Source organism: Myotis myotis, unplaced genomic scaffold (genome assembly GCF_014108235.1).
Source record: "Myotis myotis isolate mMyoMyo1 unplaced genomic scaffold, mMyoMyo1.p scaffold_m19_p_9, whole genome shotgun sequence".
NCBI lineage: Eukaryota > Metazoa > Chordata > Mammalia > Chiroptera > Vespertilionidae > Myotis > Myotis myotis.
This window is the reverse complement of record NW_023416401.1, coordinates 71867626-71889152: the sequence shown is the minus strand read 5'-3', so window position 1 is coordinate 71889152 and position 21527 is coordinate 71867626. Positions and strand designations below refer to the sequence as shown.

Below are 21527 nucleotides of genomic sequence, written 5' to 3'. Positions count from 1 at the left end.
TGGTGCTTTTGCTCTAAAGTTTATCTTCTGTCCTCAGCATGTGTCCAGTGGGGAGGTTACACACATGAGACAACCATGGAATTAAAGAGCACAAGGAGTTCTGAAGACATTTGTCTACTTCAGTCCTGTCTCTAATCAGGAAAGTCAGTAAATCGACCACAACTCGTCAGTAAATCTTCAATAGGAAGGTTGAAAAGGACTGAGTGTTTAACTCCCCCCAGAAATCAGTCCAATGTTCACATTTGATGCCAGGTTGCTACTCAGCAGGAATGTGCTGCTACTGCTGACCTCCGTTCAGCTGTCCATTCAAACTGATCAGAGCTGCTGCTCTACCAGTTATTCAATAATTTGAACATCAGCCCTGGTTGTCTTTAGTTCTCTAGATGTAAAATGGGTAAAATATTTAGTAAACATGCCCTCTAGTTCCTCCTTAGATTGTGCCTTGGCAATGGGTTAAGCAGTGGACATCTCCTGCTCAACATCCTTCCTCCAGGGGACCATGATGTGAATTCAGGTAGAGTTCACCCTACCTTCCCATTTTCCTGATTATTGGTTCATGATGGAATACAACCCGGGCCTATCAGAGTCTTTCAGATCCACTGAGGAAGAAGTGTAAGAGTTAGGTTAGTCTCAAGCTACATCTGTCACCGTATGGAGGAAACCGGCTTGAAAATGATGCTGACCCAGAAGAAAGTTAAGATACAAGTCTGCAAGAGGCCTGGTAGCATCATCGAAACTCTTGGGTTTATTCATGCCTGAGTGAGTCCATTCCCTGGACTGGCTCTGTTGTGTGAATCAATACATTTATTTTTCTTAAGTTACTTTGAGCTGAATTTCTAACACCTATAACCAAATGTGTCCTGAGAAATATAGGTAGGCCACTAATTGGATGAGGTTACCTCTAAAGCAGCCGTGGGCAAACTACGGCCCGCGGGCTGGATTTGGCCCGTTTGAAATGAATAAAACTAAAAAAAAAAAAAGACCGTACCCTTTTATGTAATGATGTTTACTTTGAATTTATATTAGTTCATACAAACACTCCATCCATACTTTTGTTCCGGCCCTCCGGTCCAGTTTAAGAACCCATTGTGGCCCTCGAGTCAAAAAGTTTGCCCACCCCTGCTCTAAAGGATAATAATAATAATATCAACAACAGCCCTAACCGGTTTGGCTCAGTGGATAGAGCATCGGCCTGTGGACTGAAGGGTCCCGGGTTCAATTCTGGTCAAGGTCATGTACCTTGGTTGCAGGCACATCCCCAGCAGGAGGTGTGCGGGAGGCAACTGATCGATGTTTCTCTCTCATCATCGATGTTTCTAACACTCTATCCTTCTCCCTTCCTCTCTGTAAAAAATCAATAAAGTATATTAAAAAAAATAAAAAAAATAATATCAACAACAGTAATTGTAGCTCACAAATATGTAATATCACTACTGTTACAAGCACTTGATATTTAATAATGTATTTAGTCCTTTAAAAACTCTATTGTTATAGATGTTATAATCTCATGTTATACATGAGGAAACCAAGTAACTTACCCAAGTTCATACAGTTAGTAGGCAGCAGAATCAGAATTTAAACCCAGGTAATTGGGTTCTGGATTCTGTATTGATAACCCCTATAATATGATACTCTCCCAAGAGCAGCAATGAATAATGTCTGGCTAGATAATGAATGGTAGCCATCTCTTTTCCTGAAGCTCAATAAAATTTATCTCTGCCAGCTGTTAGGATCACTGTTCTACCATTTTTTTTCAGCAGAGGCAGTTGAAAGGTTGAAGCTCTAGACAGGTTCATGTTGTAAGGGCTGAGGTAGGATATCAAGTCTGGACCCTACCACAGAAAAGAGCTGGCAGACCCCCTTCACTTTGGATCAGGGACCTGAAAGGCTAATTCTGAAAAGTCATGGTGAACCAAAAGTAGACAGCCCCAAAATGGCATTTTCTTTATCCAAACATATAGCATTTTTAAATTAGGCTCTATCACTCCCCAAATACATCAGATCTTCTTTTCAGAATTTTTCTTTGCTCATCAGACCCACATCTACCTGACCTCTGTGACATTTTCAGTGAGTTAACAATAAATGTCGAGTAATGAAGATTTAATTGAGTGCTACACCAACTAAGGATAATGATGTTGAATACTCCAATTGTCCCTTCTTGTTTTCTGTTATTATCTTTCACCCATTCCCAGTTCTCAAGGAAGATACCTTCCCAAGTCTGCCAGCTCTCAGTAAGCATGTCATTATAAAAAAGAGAAAGCATCTGGCTTATTGTACTTCCTCAGGAAAGCTGACCTCTTAGCCCCATCAGGCTGGCCACAGCTAATGGATGCAAGACATCCTTGATCCGAGGGCAGTACATTTGGATATTGGGCCAGGATCCATGAATTGGTCTATCACAGGAACTTTCCCATAGAGATAACAAATATCAATTATACCAATAAAATCCTCTTACTCCGTAAAGTGTGAATGTGAAAAATTTAGAGGGAACCAACAATTGGTAGTAAGACTAGATATTGACAGACAGAGAGAGAAAAGCTTATTATCAGAATCTATAAGATAGAGGAAACCATTGATAAGTAAGAGCTATGAAAAACCATGAAGAAGAGAAGTGGGCAGGGAAAAGTTAGTAGAAACAGTAAAAAAGAAACAGGAAGAGGGAAGAGTTTATAATCTAGTGGGAGACAGACAATCAAATCATCATAAATGGATGTAAAATTGTAGCTCTGATGAGTCCTGTAAAAAATGTTATCTGATATTATGGGAACCCATGTCAGATTGTACCAAGTCTGAGGAAGCCAATACATAATAAGTGAGCTTAGATCTGAAGGATGAACAAATGTTAACCTGGTAAAAGAAAAGAAAACCATCCACAAACAAAAAACAAAAACAAACAAATAAAAACAAAACAAAACATCAAACAGGGGAGAGCATTTTAGGCACAGGAAACAGAACAGGTGCAATAGTCCTACAGTTTGTAGAAAAGAGTGGTTGAGAACAAGGTATGATAAGGCTGAAACTCTGGGTAGATAGTCTAAAAAAAGTACAGAGATTGAAAAACACAACATTTAATGGTTGGGAAGAGAAGGATGAACTTAAAAGCTAGATAAATAGCAATTGAGGAGGGAGAAGATAAATCAAGAGATAAAGTAGTGTTCATGGGCTTTATCAACATGACCATATTTGATAACCTTTACTTTCAAGTTCCAGATTGAGATGTTGGTTTTTAAAAAACAAGTAGTTGCAAGTATGATTTACTTTAATATATGTTTCTATTTTCCCACTCACCTTATCCCCCCCCCACACACACACACACAAATGATAAGCTTTCTTTCCCAAAGTTCCAGACTTGAAACTTTAATTCTAGCAAGGGGTTAAGATAAGTATAGAAAAATTTGTATAAATTTTATAGACATAACCTCCTTGGTGCTTAAAAAAGTTGTTTTGTGACATGCTGAGCATCCCTTGGAAACTAGTTACGTGTACAGGGAGAAACCTATGTAAAGAAAAGAACTAGAAATTAGGAATGAGAATATTTGTCTTTATATTTAAAAATTTCATCCATACATCGACTCTGTGTATTAGAACATGAAAAGCAGGGGGTGATTGTGGACAGGAAAGAAAAAGGAAAGAGGGATGAAGTAAGACGTGTTTTAGAGAAGGTGACTGAAATGAAGGCACAGATATACATCCCAGCCACCCAAATGTATTCCATATGGCCTGTCCCCTGGTGCATTCAGCTCTTTTGTTGATCGTTAGTTGCACAATGAATAGATGACTTCATCAGGCTGGGTCTGATGATTCTTAAATGATCCCCCTCAAAGACTAGAAGGATTTCCTGGCCTGGAAGTGCATGAATGACTTAAATTGCTTTTCCCAATGGCATTATCTTTGCACTTGCCCATAATGATTCATCTATCATTGGGCTGCCCAGCTACTTAATTGGCCCCGTCTGTCCCCTTTGCCTTGATTAACCCAAGTAACTGAATCATCAGCTAATGTCATCACTTTACTGCTTCTAGATCCTTTGGAGAGTTGACCAAACAGATCAGAATATCAGTCCCAGGGGTAGTTGATTCTTAAGAACTGAATGTTTTATTCTTGCCCTGTCTCCTATCTTTGAACCATTTAGCACAGCATGGATTACAAGCCATTATGACACACTTTGTGGTCACCATGTTTTCTCATCTAGGTCACTATAAATGCCTTTGAGGTCTTTTGGCCAAGATACAGCTCCTTTCAATTACTCTATTGCTCACTCTTTAAAATTGGAAACATTCTCCTACTCCTGGAGGGCCTGAGGGCAGAGAAGAATTTGTACATATAAAATGCTACTCATCTAGACAGGATGTGGGTGATTTTATTAATTACGTTGTGCTTTGAGATCCTTGCTGGAAGAGTGCTTTGTAAAAGTAGAAGGTATGCTTAGCACTTGGGCTTTCTTACAGGGTCAGCCAAGCCAGGATGACATGGAGACTGGCCTTTGCAGCCACAATCCCTTCTCAACATGCAAAATCCATCACTCATTTCTGATCCTTCTTCCACCTATTCCGTAGAAGACAGGGAAGATCCCTGAGCAGATAAGTAAGTGAATGAGCTGATCTCTTATGTAGGATTCTGGAGAGGTGAGCCAAGTGTTTTATTTTGCTTTATTCTGGGTCCTCCGAAGAGGCTGTTGAGTGGAAAAAGATAGGTTTTAAAATTAAATGGTCTAAGAATCAAACTGGACCTGGACAACCTAAGGCCTTAAAACCTCAGTTTTACCTGTAAAATAGAGATAAATAAGCTTACCTCCCAGGAACATTGAGAGAAATAAAGGGATTAATGCAGGAAAGTGCTTACTACTGTGCCTGGCATATAGTAGGTGCCCGGAAGGACATTATTGCCTTCCTTTTCACAGGGCAGCAGTTCTCAGCAGCCTGGGTGCCACCTCAGAATCATCTGGAGAGCTCGGCAAAATCCGATGCCCAGCCTGCACCACACACCATATAAATGAGGTTCTTTTAGGATGAAACTAGACATGAGTTTTGTTTTTTACAAGTTACAGCCAAGGAGACTCCGATGATGATGCAGGGCAGTGTTAGGTGCCCGATTGTGTCCTGGCTGAGTCACGCTCCTTGGTTGGACTTGGAGAGTAAAAGATGGGCTTATGTCATAGTTTCTCATTTGGCACGATGACAACCCAGCGGCTACTGAGTGCTTGGGCTCTCAGATAGTACATATCATGGGGGTGACCTGCTTCTCTGACAGCTATCTGCTCCAAAGCGCTCACTCAACTTGAGGTCGACCCCTGTGTCAACCTCACCCCTCTCGTGAGGGTGGATGAAATCAGGGATGAACCCATCTTGGCAGCTGACCTGTATGCTGCCGTTCCATCCATTCAGATTTCTAGCTGTGTCGACTTGAGAGATGGGCTAGGTTAACAGAGGCCACAAATACCTTAACCTTCCCTCCAATGCTGTTAAAACAAAAACAGCTGGGGCAGGGGAAGGAAAACAAATAAAACACAAAGCATCCCACTACAAAGCCCCGCAGTCCCCAATAAAAACAATCGTCTGTGGCCTTTCCAAAAATATGTTTGAGACGACTCAGTCTCCAGAGGGCCAGAAAGAATTGCGGACGGTGGCGACCCCCAGAAAAACCTGTCAAAAGCTAAAGAAGGAAAATTTCTTTTCGGCTGAACCGTCAGCATGCAAAACAGGAGAGACAGGCATTTCCCCCTGTGAGACTAAGTGAAAGAGGAGGATTTGCGGAGCTCGTGAGCCAATACCAGTGCCCCTCTCCATTTTCTGCAGACTTCGCAAGCTGATTTTTGAACAGAGGAAACATGAATATGCCCAGATGCCACGGGGTGACTTATTGTATTATTTTCCAAGCTTCAAAACGCACAGGCAGAAATACACACTGCTCGCCCCCCTTACATTACTGCGCATGCCACCACTGGCTCAATGGCCGCAAGCACACGCAGAGGCAGCGTTGCTCGGAAAATGTGGTCCTTTTCTTCAGGGATGGGAAGAATCTTTCCATAAAACATGTCTCACCCCAAATCCAAATTGATATCAGAGAATGCCCGCGGAGTTCAAAGAATGCCTGATCTCCCTGCCTCTTCCCCCTTCTTTGTCTGCCCACATGGAGAGGGGGCAGGAGGCGGAGGGGAGTTTGCGAGAGACCTTGGGGTAAAGTTTCAACATGGAAGCAGGAACCCAGCGTCTATTATTTTAAGCTCTGGACACCAGACGGGACATTTTGTGTCCAACACACTCAGGGGCAGAGAGATCTCAGTAAAGATCAAGAGGCTACAGAGCGGCAAGAATCATAAGAATCACATTAGCAGTGACAAGCTTCTCAGTAGGATGGAGAAAACAGTGTTTGGAGTGGTTTGCTGAGAGGAACGCATTTTTTTTTTATCAGGCACTGGAGCGCTCCCTTTTGATGTCCGGATTCCAAGGTTATGGCAGGTTTTATAGTCACATACACATGTTCCAAGGACTCTCCAGGCCGCTCAGTCCTACCCTGTGGAATGCGCGCAGGAGCAGGCAGGCCGGACATCAAGGGCAGTGGCTGTCTGCATGGCCTGATTTCAAGGGCCCTGGGAAGACACTGCCACCTCCACCTCCCCACCCACCCACTGCTGACCTATCCCATCAGGGGCTTAATCCACAAGGAGGGGTAAAATGGACATCTCTTGTGCACCTATTATGAGCCAAGCAGTGTGTTTTTGGGCCCCCTGAACAGATGAGGAAACTGAGGCTGGAAGGTCATTAATGCGTTACCCAGCTGACCTGGAAACTGGCTGGGCCTCTGAGTCTATCAGAGCCTGCTCTTTGGAAAGAAGCTGGTAAAGTCATTCCTGATGAGGTGTGAATTCCATGATTCATGGGTTCATACATTTCACAAATGAAAAGCACTCACTATGCACAGGAGCCCGGCCAGCTGCCAAGGTGGCGTAGAAGATGGAAAACTTCCGAGGCTGTTTACAAAGAAATGACCCACTAGTTACTAGTAGACAGGGCAGGTATCAGATGATTCACACTTGAGAACAAGAGTCGTGAGACAGATACAGATGAAGTTAGCAGGCTTTTCACATGTGAGTACTTCATGCGTACTTATAGGAAGAATAATGATTTCATGTTGGCTTGCATTAAATAGAGAGCAGTATCTTCAAAAGTCACTAATTATGGAACTTTTACATGCTGAATGGGGTAATTTGGAAGGCTAGGGTCCTTCTGGGAACCTTGTAAATCAGCGATTCTTAAGCAGGAGGACACACAGAGTCTTTCGGATTTGTTTTTTCTCGAATACACACAGTAAGGCCCTCTCTGTAGAGATTCTGCTCCAAAAATGATACTATTATTTAATTTCATAATATTAAATTATTAGTTTTCAGAAAAACTCCCTGGGTAACTGCGGTGTGCATCCCAATGAAGAACCACCACTCCAAGTCACAAATTATACTGTGGGTTTTTGAGTCTACAAAGATAATAAGGCTGATCTTAATTGAAGACACCAGAGAACAATTTAGTCTTGGTATTTTGCTCTCTGTCAACAGATCTGTGCCTCAAGTTCCATCTGATTTTTTTCTTTTTTCTATAAAGATGAACAAGCCACTCATTATCTCTGAGCCTCGATTTACTAATCTGTTAAATGGGGATGATCACATAACTGCTTCATCTGTTTCCCAAGATTTTGGGGAGTGTACTATTAAGCAACTGTTGTGATCAATGGTGGATTAAAAGGCAAAGGTATCTACTATTTTCAAGGAGCATATATGATCTAGTCTATAGACACAAAAAAAATCATGTAATTATAAAGAAAGGTAGAAAATTGAATGATCTGTGGAAGAAATGCTCTGGGAGTTTGGAGCAAAGACCTACAGGTGATGGGTTAACATCTTGTGCATGTAATTTTGGAGACGGTGGGTTGGTTGTCACTAACTTACTTATCTAGAATGTTTGGATTACGGCTACGAGAAAGATCAGTGAAGTCAGACCATTGGGATCTGAGAGTTCCACCCTAAGGGCTGGAAGGTTCTGGTGAGTCATAGGGAGCCACAGCAGCATCAGGAGCAGGAAATGCCACGTTCCAGGGGAGTTAAAAAGAGAAAAGCTCATTGTGTATTGAGTATGGATTCAGACGAGGAAAACCTGGAGGTGGCAAGTCAAGGTAGGAAGCCAGAGTGGCAGCAAAAGTCTGTGTGTCAGCAACTGTTCTGATTTGTGGCAAGAAGGCAAAGGAAGCAGCAATGGACAGGCTCTGCATTGAGTAACCGGGTTATTGGGGCCTCTGAAAGGCTCTGAGAAATGATGCAAATGAAAGTGGCCACCAGGAAACCTCATCCAAGGCAGCTGCCTTCATGATTCAAATATCTGGTTTTCAAAGTGTTTGCTGGGAGGTGCTCTGGGGAAACCTCAGGGAGGGGCATGGGAGCAAAAATTGAAGGAGAGGCTCAGCAAATAGGAGATCAGACCACCCCGCTCCCCAAGCTGCCCCCCCACGGCAACAGCAGCATCAAGACCAAGTGCGCAGGGACTGTGACCCAGTGTCTTGGGTTCAAAATCAGCTCGGCCATTTGGGACAAGGTGCTTCATCCTTCTGTATCTCAGCTTATTCACCTGTGCAATGGGACGGATGCCAATCATCATCATACTGAAGCCCATTACATACTGTTAGAGAGGATTAGGTATTAAGTAAGTACTTAGAAGATTGTCTGCCCCGCACTAAGCCCTATATGTGTTGTAAAATTGAAAAACTATATATATTTTACAAAATGGACTTTCATGTAGATTTCATTTGAAAAAGATTCCATGGTTCAAAAATATTGAAAACCAAACTCACTGAACCAAAAGACTAGCCTGAATGATTTGGATTTGCCCTCTACCGCTGGACCCTGGTGATTAATCGAAGTGACCTGCGGCACCTGCAGCCCATCTGGCTGTCCCTGTGCCTGCCTAAGTCTTCTTTGGTGTCTGGGACAGGTCTTCAGATCTTTTTATGTCCCAGGATTAAGTATTCACCAAATAATTTTTATTCTCAGTATTCCAGTTGAAGCATAGAATCACTGGAAATCTAACTACAAAAAGTCTCCTATTTTACAAAGGTAAAATAACATTGAAGCACATTAACCAGTACATAATCAGGTGAGCCCTTAGAAGGGGCTGGGATCTCCCTGAAGAAAGAGGTTCAAGAAGAGAGAGGGGTGTCTGACCTGAAGAAAAGTCTCCATCGCGGCTGTAAGGTGGATGGGGCCACGTGGGAAGGAGTTCGAGCCGTCCTTGGGAGCTGAGAGAACCAACTGTGCCTAGACTCTGACCCAAGACTATGAGATAATAAATGGGCATTGTTTCCAGCCGCTTAGTTTGTGGTACTGTTTATACCAAGATAGAAACCAAATACATTCACTCCAGCCCAGAACACATGCTGGGCTTCTCCAGGCACAAATCCACCTGCTTAATCCTCCCCAGCTGTGGCTGCTGGGGTAGCTGGTTTTCTCCACGCACTTCTCCAGACAAAAGGGGGGCTGGGGTATGGCCCCTGCTGTACTTGGGGCTTTCGCTGCTTAGCTGAAAATGAACCCGTGGTGGGGAAAACAAAGATCAATGAGGAACAGCGGCTCCCCTTCATCCTTCAAGATGCTACAGCTGGCATCAGGCTCGCTCCTTCCCCAGTTGTGCTGAACCAACATGGAATTCCATGTGCGCTTCATCGCCTCCCCCCCCCCCGCCCCTCCCCCCCCACCCCAGAGCCCATCTATGCAGAAGAAACAACAGTGGAGAGGAAACTTTCCTAGGGCCCGGGGTGTAAAAGGATATCTTGTTTGTAGGATGGTGGAAGGAAGTGGCCACACTATCCTTTTGCCCCATTGCCATGTAAAAGACAAAAAGACAAACAGATTCTCTTTACACTCTTGCTAGGGACATTTTTTTAAAGGGCTCAAAGCAAGTGCAGAATTTACTGAGCTGCCCTAAAATTCTGCCCTTGGCTAACGGTTAAGGTGAGTAAATGAAGGAGCAGAAGGTTGCAGAGCATTTTGCAAGGGATTTCTGCACAAACAAACTCCCCTTCCTAGCCAGAGTTCAGTTTGCTGGCGAATTCTGTGTTTATGGGACAAACCCAAGTCATTCTCCAGGCACATAAGCAGCCATAGGGCAGAGAGGCAAGGCCTGTCACTTTGCTTGCTAAGTGCAGCCTCAGGTCCACACGCACAGCACACAAAGACCAGGTAGAACTTTTTTACCCCCCAGCACAGGTGATTAATCATGGACGGAGGCAGCCCTGAGTTGAAGGCCAGCGGAGCGTAGCACCCGCCATCTGTTTTGTATTAGCTATTGCTGAAATGCCAGTGGCCTGAAACCATTTAGAAAATGCAGCTCTCCGTTCTCTCTCTCTCTCTCTCTCTCTCTCTCTCTCTCTCTCTCTCTCTCTCTCTCTCTTTCTGCGTCTCCAGCTGGTAACCAAGTAGCAAATATATTTAGGAAGCAGCAGCTAGTTCCTCCCTCAACAATGCCAAGGGTCTTCAGTGCCAGGGCCTCAGATGGTGCATTGGGGGAGGGTTCTCTGGGGACTCCTCTCACATTCATTGAGAGACTTCAGAGGGACAGAACTAACAATCCTTGCCAGGTTTGTGGGGAGAAAAGAAATGGTAGAAAGCCAATTTTGTACTCGCTGAACTCTCCGCCAAGGTAGAGGCTGAGAAACGTGAGAAGGCCTTTTAAAACTAATTATCATAGTTTTATCGCCCCAATTGCAAGCCTTTTTGGTTTCCACTCTCTCTTCTTCTCTTGGAGGAAGAGACAGAATTTCAGATAAAGAGTAATTAGCAAGAGTAGCTGAAGGATAAATTTGATGCTGCAGATGGGTAAGTGTAGTTTGCAGCCCCCAAGCAGCTGAAGAAAAGCAACAACTTAGGAGAGACGCCTGTGCAGGTATCTAGTGTCAAATATAAACAGTAGGAAAGTGAGAAAATTCCACTCTTGAGAGCGAATTGCTGTCACCCGGTATACTCCTTTCTTGCCTCTTCCAGAGCCCTAAATCTTCCCGGTTAGTCACTTCTGTTTTTTAAACCTATCAACTCAAGTGCAAAAATATGTGTGCCCTGTTTCAGGGACCAGAGCAAAGGTCCAAGGTCACAGCTGGAAGGCACTGGTGCCACTTTCTTCAAGTCCATGTTGGGTTAGAGGCAGGGTCAGTACCTCACCTGCCAATCTCATGATAAAAGCTCACAAATGATCAGGATGAATGAAATAATCCACCCGAGATGATTTAAAAATGAGGCAGGACTATATTTTCCAGTGCGAATGTACTCTAAGTCTCCCTTTCCTTCTCTTTATCTTATATTTCCTCTGTAGAGGGGAAAGGCAAGAAATATGATGGAGGTTCATAAATGAATAAAGTTACTTGAAAGACATTGCCATTTTATACAACTTCTTCTAATAGTTGAATAAACAACAGAAATTTAAGCACTTGAAAAAGAATCTTTTAAATCTTGGACATGGTACAGGATGAGTTGTGTGGAATGAACTTGCCCTTGTGGCCATAACAACAGAAACACAGTGTTCGTGCTTCCCAAAGTAGATGAAACGCTTAAAGTGATGTTGATCAGGGTCATATTTTCATATGAATTTAACCTTGACATAGAGTCACTAATTTCATCTCTACTAGGGCTCGCAGTTCAGTCTTCTCTTGTGACTGGTTACCTTGACAAGTCAAGTGCTGGGTGCCAGTGTGATGGACATCAGAGGTTCTATCCTTGCTCAAGCCTCTTAGCCTCCTTTTAGTTCATGGACCCAAAATTCTGAACCAAAGTGTGGCTGAACAGGAGAGTTGGGGTGACTCAAAATAAACCCATCCAATTCAAATAACTAGCCTACATGTCTATGCTTTTAAATTGCATGTTTAAAAGTGAAATTTACAATTTTCTGATAATGACGCAATTTATAATTTTCTGTCTCATGACACCCTCTCTTCCAAAAATATCTCCTGAATGTTTGAGAGTGTGTTACTATTTCCAAAATATACGTTCTCTCTTGGTTTGGCCTGACTTCCAGAGCTGTTCCAATTTTATGTTATTTTAATTTCTTCTGGGGCAGCATTATGCCCAGGGTTCATTTTCTCCCTTCAAATAGTACACAGCATTGGGGAATTTAGCAACATAATAATGATAATGATCTCAATCCCTGCCATGGCCTGAGACTAGGTTTTGTGAGAAAGCAGCAGAAGTGGTTGTAGTAAAAGCCAGACGAGAAGCCCTGAGAGTCCCTATAAAAGGGAAAGAGATTCATCGTCAGTCCTTTGGACTTTGTTTTTCTTTTGTCCTTAGCTGCTTTTATTCCATTCCAGGTCAAGAGTTTATTTACTAAGTCAATAGAGAAACATTGGGAAACTGTCTAAAGTATACAATGCCTTCCTACAGTGTACACTCATCTGAAAGTCGGGAGAAAGAATGTGCTGGATTGAGGTTAAGTACGGAAGCAAAGACTGGCTAGCTATTCACTGAACCCATTTCCTTGGCCAAGGCAGACAGTTAACTTCATTTCCTAGGCTTCTTTGTGGTTAGGCAAGGGTATGTGACTGAGTTATGGCCAATAGAATGTGGACAGAAATAAAATGTGCCTTTCTAGTTATGGCTCCTGAAAACATCACACACATGATCCTCGATTCTCCTTACCATGTTGGTGGCAATCTTGGAAGTCATATGTTTAAGCTGGAAGAGCCACAAGAGCAGTGGTTCTCAACCTTCCTAATGCCGCGACCCTTTAATACACTTCCTCATGTTGTGGTGACCCCCAATTTCATTGTTACAAACTGAACATAATTAAAGCATAGTGATTAATCACAAAAACAATATGTAATTATAAATGTGTTTCCCGATGGTCTTAGGCAACCCCTGTGAAAGGGTCATTCGACCCCCAAAGGGGTCGCGACCCACAGGTTGAGAACCGCTGCATAAGAGGGAAGGAGGCTGGGTTCCTGGAAGAGAAAATTGCTCAACAGGAACACCCATTTTGGATTTGATATGAGCAAAAAATAAATTTCCATTGTGTTATGCCATTGATATGTTGGGGCTTGTCTGCTATAGTAACTAATTCACTGATTTACCTTAAGTAATATGGCCTTATAAAGAAAGGTACCATATAATTTTCAAGGAATCAAAATCTTCATGCCTTCTACTTTTCATTGGCTGTATGGTGTAAAGGGAAACTATACATTTTTTGTGCGAATTTTAGTTTTTCAACCTCTTATTACTTGTCGCCAAGTAATGTCATGAAAACATAAAGTTTATTAACTGAAAAAAATCCTAAGTTCAAATCATCACGGACATGGGGAAGAGTATGGGAGGAAGACCCTCCAGAATACTCTGTGGAAAATGTAATTTTTGCATACTTAAGAATGAACCTATTCTCTTCTATTTCAGAAATGCACTTCAACTTGGACGCAGATTAGCTGGTGCCCAGTATTTGCCGATTACTGTGTATAAAAAGGTCAAATGCGCCTTTGAGCTTTGGATGGCGTCTCCATAGGAAACCTTAAGTGAAGGATTCAGCTAACAGCTTGGGTAATAAAAGAAAACTCCATTTTGCTTCTGCTATTTGGGCATCATTGTCTTGAATTATCCAGCTTACTCACCTCTCTATTAGATGGTATCTAGAAAAAGCTACTAAAAGAATATCAGTTATCAAAAGAATAGAAAAGGAACTTTAGATTTTGGCGTATGCATGTACCCATAAAGGAAGTGATTATAACTCTAGTATTTAAAACAAAATAATTCTACAGCTAAAAAAATAATATATTAATTGTTTACAGATAATTATTAGATTCTAAGCTTTGCCCAGAAATCTGCTTCAAACACCAAATCAGGTCACTCAATATTCATTCATTCACATATTTGATTCTTAAGGCACAATTAACTAATCACTACCAATTTGAAGGACCAGAATGGGGTGTGTATGACTACCGTCATAAAAGTGATAGATTGCATGAGACTGAGAAGGCAAGGTTTATTTTCTGACTGTAGCCATGGAGATAGGGCTTAGAAGGCTGAACAGGGGCTCAGAAGATAAAGAATAGGTATAGTGGGTTATGGAGAGAGATAGGGCCTTCCAGACAGAGGAACCACCAGGAGCCTGCATACTAGAGGTACCAATGCCTGCTGAGTAGTTGATGGGATATGCCCAAAGCTTACACTGAATGAGGTCATTCACTCAGCCAACAGGTACTGCTTGAGGTTGAGGACAGTGTTCCTGCCCTCATGACATTTGTATCCTCCTGGTGAGACAGACAATAATTGAAGAGACAAGTACATAATTTCAGGTGGTGCTAAGTGCTATGAAGAAAACATGGTTGACATAAGAGAGTAGACAGAGTAACCCACAAGGAAGGTGGTGATATTTTAGAAAGGGTGGTTAGGGAAGGTCCTGCTGGGTTGGTGACAGGAGCTAGGAGGACCACTCCAGATGAACCCCCATTCCAAGTTGTTCTGAGTCCATATATCATCTAGGCCCCACGTTTCAGTCTGGGCCTGTTCTGAGAGAGGAGCTCATGTATCAGCAGCAAGGAAGGTCTGTGTGGTGGCCAAGGGGTCAGATATGAGGGAGGTTGACACAGCACTGGAAAATCAGAGAAGGCCCCCATTGTTTTTTGTTATTTGTTTCTATTTTGTAGAAAAATTATCTCTTTCTTTGTGGGGCTAAAAAAACTTTATCTGTGACAATTTTTGACTTATCTGTGTTTTTGAACAGGATCGAAACTCCTTCAACTAACACAGTGGTTGTCAACCTGGGTCGTGACCCCTTTGGGGGTCAAACGACCCTTTCACAGGGGTCGCCTAAGACCATCGGAAAACACATATATAATTACATATTTTTTTGTGATTAATCACTATGCTTTAATTATGTTCAATTTGTAACAATGAAAATACATCCCGCATAGCAGATATTTACATTACGATTCATAACAGTAGCAAAATTACAGTTATGAAGTAGCAACGAAAATAATTTTATGGTTGGGGGTCATCACAACATGAGGAACTGTATTAAAGGGTTGTGGCATTAGGAAGGTTGAGAACCACTGAACTAACAGAGCAAATGCCCTCTCTCCATTGCTAGTTTCCTTTTTGTATAGAAACTGCAGCCATCTTTAGCCCCTCGGATTTCCCAGTTAATAGAACCAAGGATTTTTGCAATGAAAGGAGGAAATATTCCATTTTAATTTTAGAATAGGCAGTGTCACCATACAATAGTGACACCATAATGTTGATTTAAAGGACATCTCTTCCCCAGTTCAGGGATGGAGAGTCTTCCTCCCAGAGCCAGATACTCAGAGGGGAAAAAAATAATCCCATTAACTGAGCCTTCATTCCCTGGACCTGCCAAAGGCAGCATGTGATGTGCAAACAGAGTCCTAGGGCCGAGGTAACACCTTCTTCACAGACGGAATGTTCTGAATACTTCCCAAGTCAAGCAAGAACTTAAAACCCCAGAAAGATTTAGTGGGAGGAGGCCCTCTGTTAGGGAGTATGTCTATTTAATACTTTTCCTCAGGTGCTGGGCTGATTACATTGTTAGTTTTCTAAAGGGCAAAGGAAGCTCAGCTTGAGGAAGGCTCACTTGTGTTGGCACATGGCTACAGGCACTTATTTTCAGCCTCAGTTTCCTCATCCTTCTCTTATTGACCTTCTTTCTGAAGTTCACCAAAAGCTGGGAGTCCACACTCTGAAAGGCTTAGTAAGCTTTTTCTTCAGATTGAAAGTGGGGAATTGAGGTAATTCTGTGGATAATATCTAAGTTTGATTGATAATGTCTAAGATGCTTGATGAATATGAACTTGGAAGTGTGACAAGAATAGGAGCAGATCACCTTTCTTAGAAAAGTGCCAATATCATTTCAACACTGTGTTATCAAATTGTAACCATCATAGCAGGAGAATGACTAGCCAACAGGAGGGTGATAATTATAGTGTAAAGTTAAGCAGACTCCAGTACATATTGGAGGAAAAGCCATTCTTTCTAAGTTATGAATTTGTCATAATTGATTGTCAACTTAACTTGTCATAATTTAAACTTAACAGTACTGCCCATTGAGGATTTCCTTTCTCACCCACTGGATTCCACCTATTGAAGATGCACTGAAGAGATAAGTAACTTAACTATATGGATAGTACCCTGTCCACACTGAGAGACATGAGTTATTATAGAAATGGTCATATCTCTACCAGATGCCTACCATCAAATCAAATAATATAACCCTTGTTGTGACCATAAACTCTTAATGACTTTACATACTTCCAAAAGTTACATGAAGGCATAGGTTCAAGGGGGAGCCTGTTGTGAGGCACATATACTTCCTGAGGGCTTAAAGCTCTTGGCTATTCCTGATACCAGAGTGGTCACAGGCATGAGAGGAAAGGTGCTTGCAGTGAATAAGTGAACAGGGTTGAGGAAACAGAGGGGTTTAAATAAGTAGATTAAAATGTGTTTCATGCTTTTTTCTTGGTTTTCTCTTATTTTTTGTCTGTTCTTCCTCCTCCTATCCTGCTAGGTCATCTATCCATGTCTGCATTTGTCAAAATTCTATCCTCTCTTCTCTCTGCTGCACAATACCCTCACCTATTTCCTTCCTTTGCATCTGGGGTGGGGAACCTTTTTTCTGTCAAGGGCCGTTTGGATATTTATAACATCATTCGTAAGCCATACAAAATTATCAATTTAAAAATTAGCCTGCTATTTTTTGTCAAACGTTTAATTAACTCATACCTAATGCCTTGGCAGGGCCAGACATTCCCCACCCCTGCTTTACATAGAAACTTGCTTCTAAAACTTGAGCCCATATCAGAGTCACCTGCAGGGAAGGTGAAAACAGATTGCTGCCCTGCCCTCAGAACTTCTGATGCAGGAATGCTTGCTGCAGTTCTCCTAAGTTCCTAGGCGATACTTATGCTGCTGGTCCAGGGACCACACGTTGAGAACCATTACTATACAATAGTTTGTGGTCATTTTCTCTCTTCTATCAGGTAGTCCCATCACTTCAGATGATTGGGAACACAGAGGCCACTTTTTCTGACATCCATGGCATTTAATTAGCATATAAATGTTAGGAGCATGAACATAGGCAAGAAGTCCAAGGAAAAGGCTGATCTTGGTGAGCAAGTCCAGTTGCTGAGATGGCCAGTATTAAGTGTTTAGAGATCCTGCTGCCATCTTTTGATGAAAAGATGTTCCTAACAGATATTTTATTAGCACCCACTCATGGCAATGCACAATTGGAGCTTAGACTATTTCTTTTTAATTCAACTTGAAAATATGTACTGGAGGCCTACTATGTGTCAAGCACTGTGCTGACTCCTGGTGATATGTTGATGGTTTTTAGCCATAAGAAATACACAATCCATTGGTGCCTGATGGAGAGAGGATGACTGATGATGAGGTCATTATATGGCAGTGGTTCTCAAAGTGTGGGTCCCCGACCGGCAAGATCAGCACCACCTGGGAGCTTATGAGAGTTGCTACAAGAATTTCTGAATCAGAGGCTACGGGGGCAGGGTCAGCAATCAGTTTTCACCATCCCTCCAGATGGCTTTGATACATGCTCAAGTTTGAGAACCATGCTTCTATATAAAGGAAAGGAAAAGAGTGCAAAGTTGTGCAGAATGTAAAGATAACAGAAGAGGAAATTCTGGCAAATGCAGACAGGGAAGGGGCCTAACAGGAAAAAAAGAGAAAGAACAGACAGAACATTAAAAAAATAATATTTCCATAATGAAGAGAAGGCTGTTTTCAAATAGAGAGAACTAAGCAGAGGGGTCCATCAAATCTGGTTGGAGAAGCGCCAGTTGGGTAGGTGGACAAGGGGGATATTTGAGGAAGCAGGCCTGGAAATGGGCAGAAGACAGGGTGAGGGTGCTGAAACTGCGTGGGGAGGAGGAGGGGAGAGAGAGCAGAACAGGCCATATTTCCAAGAAGCTTTTATATCCATCAATGGAAGGGATGCAACTCAGTGGCTGTCTGAAGAGGGAGAAGAGGTAAGGGAAGGCTCTTTAGGTTGAAGGAAATGAATAAGTTCATGGTTGAGAAGAGGGCCCAGTGGTTTTAGAAGGTGGAAAGGGAGAGAATCAAGCACAGAGATGTGAATGAGATAAGGGCAGTTTATTTGCTGAGTTAAGAAGCAAATACAGAAGGATTCTAGTTTTTAACAAATATTTGTTGAGTATCTGAAACTGCCAGGCACTGTTCTAAGTGTATTGAATAAAATAGACAAATGCCTTTATTCCTGAAGTTTACATCCTAGTGAGGGAAAACAGAAGACAAGTATATCTAGATCTAGATAGACATATCTATCTATCTATCTATCTATCTATCTATCTATCTATCTATCTATCTATCTATCTATCATCTATCTATCTATATCTTTTCAGGCACTTGTAAATGCTATAAAGACTTAAGCAAGGTGAGGAGAACTGGAGGGCCTGGAGGGTGTACAATTTAAGATGGTGCTGCTCCCCTCACTGGCTGATTTTGAGCTAAGACACGAGGAAAGGAAGAGTGTGGGTCATGCAGATAATGCTCAGAGATGCCGTTCCAGAGAGGCCAGCAAAAGCTGTTCCCTGCATTGCAGGAAAATCAAGGATGCCAGCTGCTTGGAATGGACCAAGAAGGGCAAGAGTGGTGGAAAATGACAGACCATATCATGAAGCTTGAAGGCCACAGTCCAGACTTTACACTGAGATGGGAAGCAATGAAAAGTTTTGAGTGGATGAGTGATATGGTCTGAGTTACATTTTTTAAAATAGAATTTTGGCTTCTGTTTGGAGAACAAGTCATAAAAAAACAAGAGCAGAAGTAGGGAGACTCTCCTGGAGTCTCCAGTAATCCAGGTGAGAGCTGCTGGAAGGAGGGATGGGTGTGGTAAGAAGTGACTGGATTCTGGATATGTGTCAAAGGAAGTCCTGCAGGACATGCTGTTGGAGCAGGTCTGAGGTCTGAGGGAAAGACAGAATTCCAGAATGGACAAAAACAACTGAAAAATGTAGAGAAGGGAAGAAATCAGATGAGCTAAAAACAACAGTAACTATTAACTGTGCATCAAGCATCATGCTAAGTTCATTATCTACCTGACATCATTGAATCCTCCTGACAACCCCAATTTACAATAAAGGAACAGAGGCTAACGAAGGTAAGCACCTTGCCAATCATGGAGCAAATGTGGGGCAGGGAACTGGGCCCTGAGCAGTCCAGCTGCAGAACGCACCCGTTAATTCTCCTTGTGATACAACCCCCATTGTCTCAGAAGTGAAAGGGTGCCCAGAGCCAGGGAAGTGAGGGTGGGGAGGCAGGGCCACCATTAACAGCTCGAAAAGAATGTTGACTGATTCATTGAAAAGCTACAAATATTAAATAAATAAAAAGAGAACTGTTGACAATGCTTGCTTCAGGGGACCATTGGTGTGGTTTGAGGCTCACCCTCCTGTGCCTGCTTGTGCCTTGTCTGTCTAGATCAGTGGGTGCCAATGTGAGGCACATGCCCCACAGGGGGGCAACTTGGTTTTTAAAGGGGGGGGGGCAATTCTAGATGAGTTATTAACAGTGATCTTTTTTGCATTTTGTATGGTTCGAGGGGCCTCATATATAGTATATAAATATACATTGTGACATATTTATGCATTTTAGTTCTCCATTAAATGTTTTGAAACTTTGCTATTTTTTTTTATATTGCTTCATATTATTATTATTATTATTTAAATTTCTTAGTGATTTCTTCCTCAGTAATTCAACTGTCCTTTTGTTCTTTTATTTTTCTCTTTCATGGATGCCATGTTTTTTGGAAGCTTGTTTAGACCTAGCTAATGGCCTTTGATGCTTCCTCCACATGAATAGGAGTTCACTTTTTGAATAATAAGAATTATATGTCATGGTCGGGGGGGGGGGCATCAGGATTTTAGAGATGCTTAGGTGGGGCATGACCAAAAAAAGGTTGGGAACCACTGGTCTAGATGAGGAAAATGAGCGAGCTGCAATCTTTCTCGACCTCTTTAAAAGTGATGCCAATCATTGAAGGTGCCCAATCACAAAGGGGTCCCCTCAGTGGCCACAACTTATGTAGAACTGATTCTAGGCTCCCACTCCTCTGAGGTACCATAAACATCCCCTCGATCTTGTTTGGCATAGACACTGCCACTGAAATCGAGTAAGCCGGCGAGATGGAAGTTGAGTCACGACGTATTTATTAAGCTGAGCATGGGCTTTGACACTCAGAGGAACACCAAATTAATTCAAGACACATTTTAGCTCTTCAAAGGCTGATAGCCTTGGTTTGGCTGGTGGACCACCCAACATCCATTAGGATGGAGAAACCAAATCTTCACTTTGGGCTCATTGTGCTGCACGGAGTGACAGGCCAGGAGATGAAACGGGCCTCCGTGCATGTGGTACCCACGCGCCAGCGACAGGCCCGCAGCCCCCCAGACTGTGTGCATTAACTCCCCCAGCAACCAGGCTGCAGAGTAGAGGTGGCTGTTTGTGCATAAACACTGTCATTTCACTGGGACTTCTATTTCATCTTTGAACCTTGGCTTCAAAGGAATATTGACCTTATTCCTGTAGCTCGCCTTTCTTTGAAGCGCATGGCTTTGCATTGCAGATTAAAGTGAAGACATTCATCAAGGAAGAGATCTGGCCAACGCTCCCCAAACTCCACCCGACACAAAGCCTTGAAAGGCTCCAATCACAGTAGCAGCGGAGTGGGCTGGGGATGAAGGCTTGGAGCAGGGCCCTCTTTCTTAGATCCTATCCTGGAAGGCAGCTCCGGGGTGACATAGTGCTTCCCTTTGAGCGTTGGGCAACTTTACCCTGAGAGTCTGTCTATCTCGGCAGAAAGGGGTGAGTTAACTCAATATTCCCAACCTGTCCTGCTCATTTTATTTAAAGCAGGCATTGTCGTAAATGAGGCCAGCATGATCAGTCAGCTTTGCCTTTGAATTCTTCAAAAGACGTGTCAGGCAGAACCATCTGAAACTCGGCTGATGACTGTCAATTTTCTTTCCTATTACTTTCCTTTGTTCATTCCTTTGAAAAGAAACTGTCCTCTCTTTCTCCCTGGTTCTCCTAGCTTAGTTTTAAGAAAACTAGCTGTTCACATAGCTTTCTCTGTTACTTATTTCTCTCTTGTGAGAGGAGTGAGGTGAGGAACTTGAACTGAGAGGTTAAAAATAATAACCAAATAATTATTAAATTTTAAGGCAAAGAGAGAAAAAAACAAGGGAAATATCTCCCTCTGCAGAGGAGTAAAAATTGCTGATAGACAATTATCAAAGGAGAAATGGTTATGTCTTTAATGTAATTTTTCTGCCGATCTCCAACTGTGACCAGATACACAGAGCGAATTTTGTCTGGGACGAAGTGGTAAAGCAATATAGAGGAAAGAAGATGACTGTCAAGTTGGGTACATATAATCATCTGGTTCTGACAACATACACACAAAACAGCTTAGGAAATATGCAAATTTTCAGAATAACTTTTTTTTCTAGCTATTCATCTCTAA

The 21527-nt window shown here is 42.4% G+C and overlaps 1 protein-coding gene and 1 long non-coding RNA gene across 14 annotated transcripts in view; one reads left to right on the top strand and one right to left on the bottom strand.

The window, feature by feature from the left end:
- LOC118662645 overlaps positions 1–13578 on the top strand; it is a 66586-nt gene extending 53008 nt beyond the window's left edge. The window contains exon 3 of the long non-coding RNA XR_004969818.1: positions 13412–13578. This is a non-coding gene — a long non-coding RNA (uncharacterized LOC118662645). The remainder of the gene's footprint in view (positions 1–13411) is intronic.
- SPTLC3 (serine palmitoyltransferase long chain base subunit 3) overlaps positions 1–21527 on the bottom strand; it is a 128352-nt gene that overhangs the window by 10686 nt on the left and 96139 nt on the right. The window lies entirely within an intron of this gene.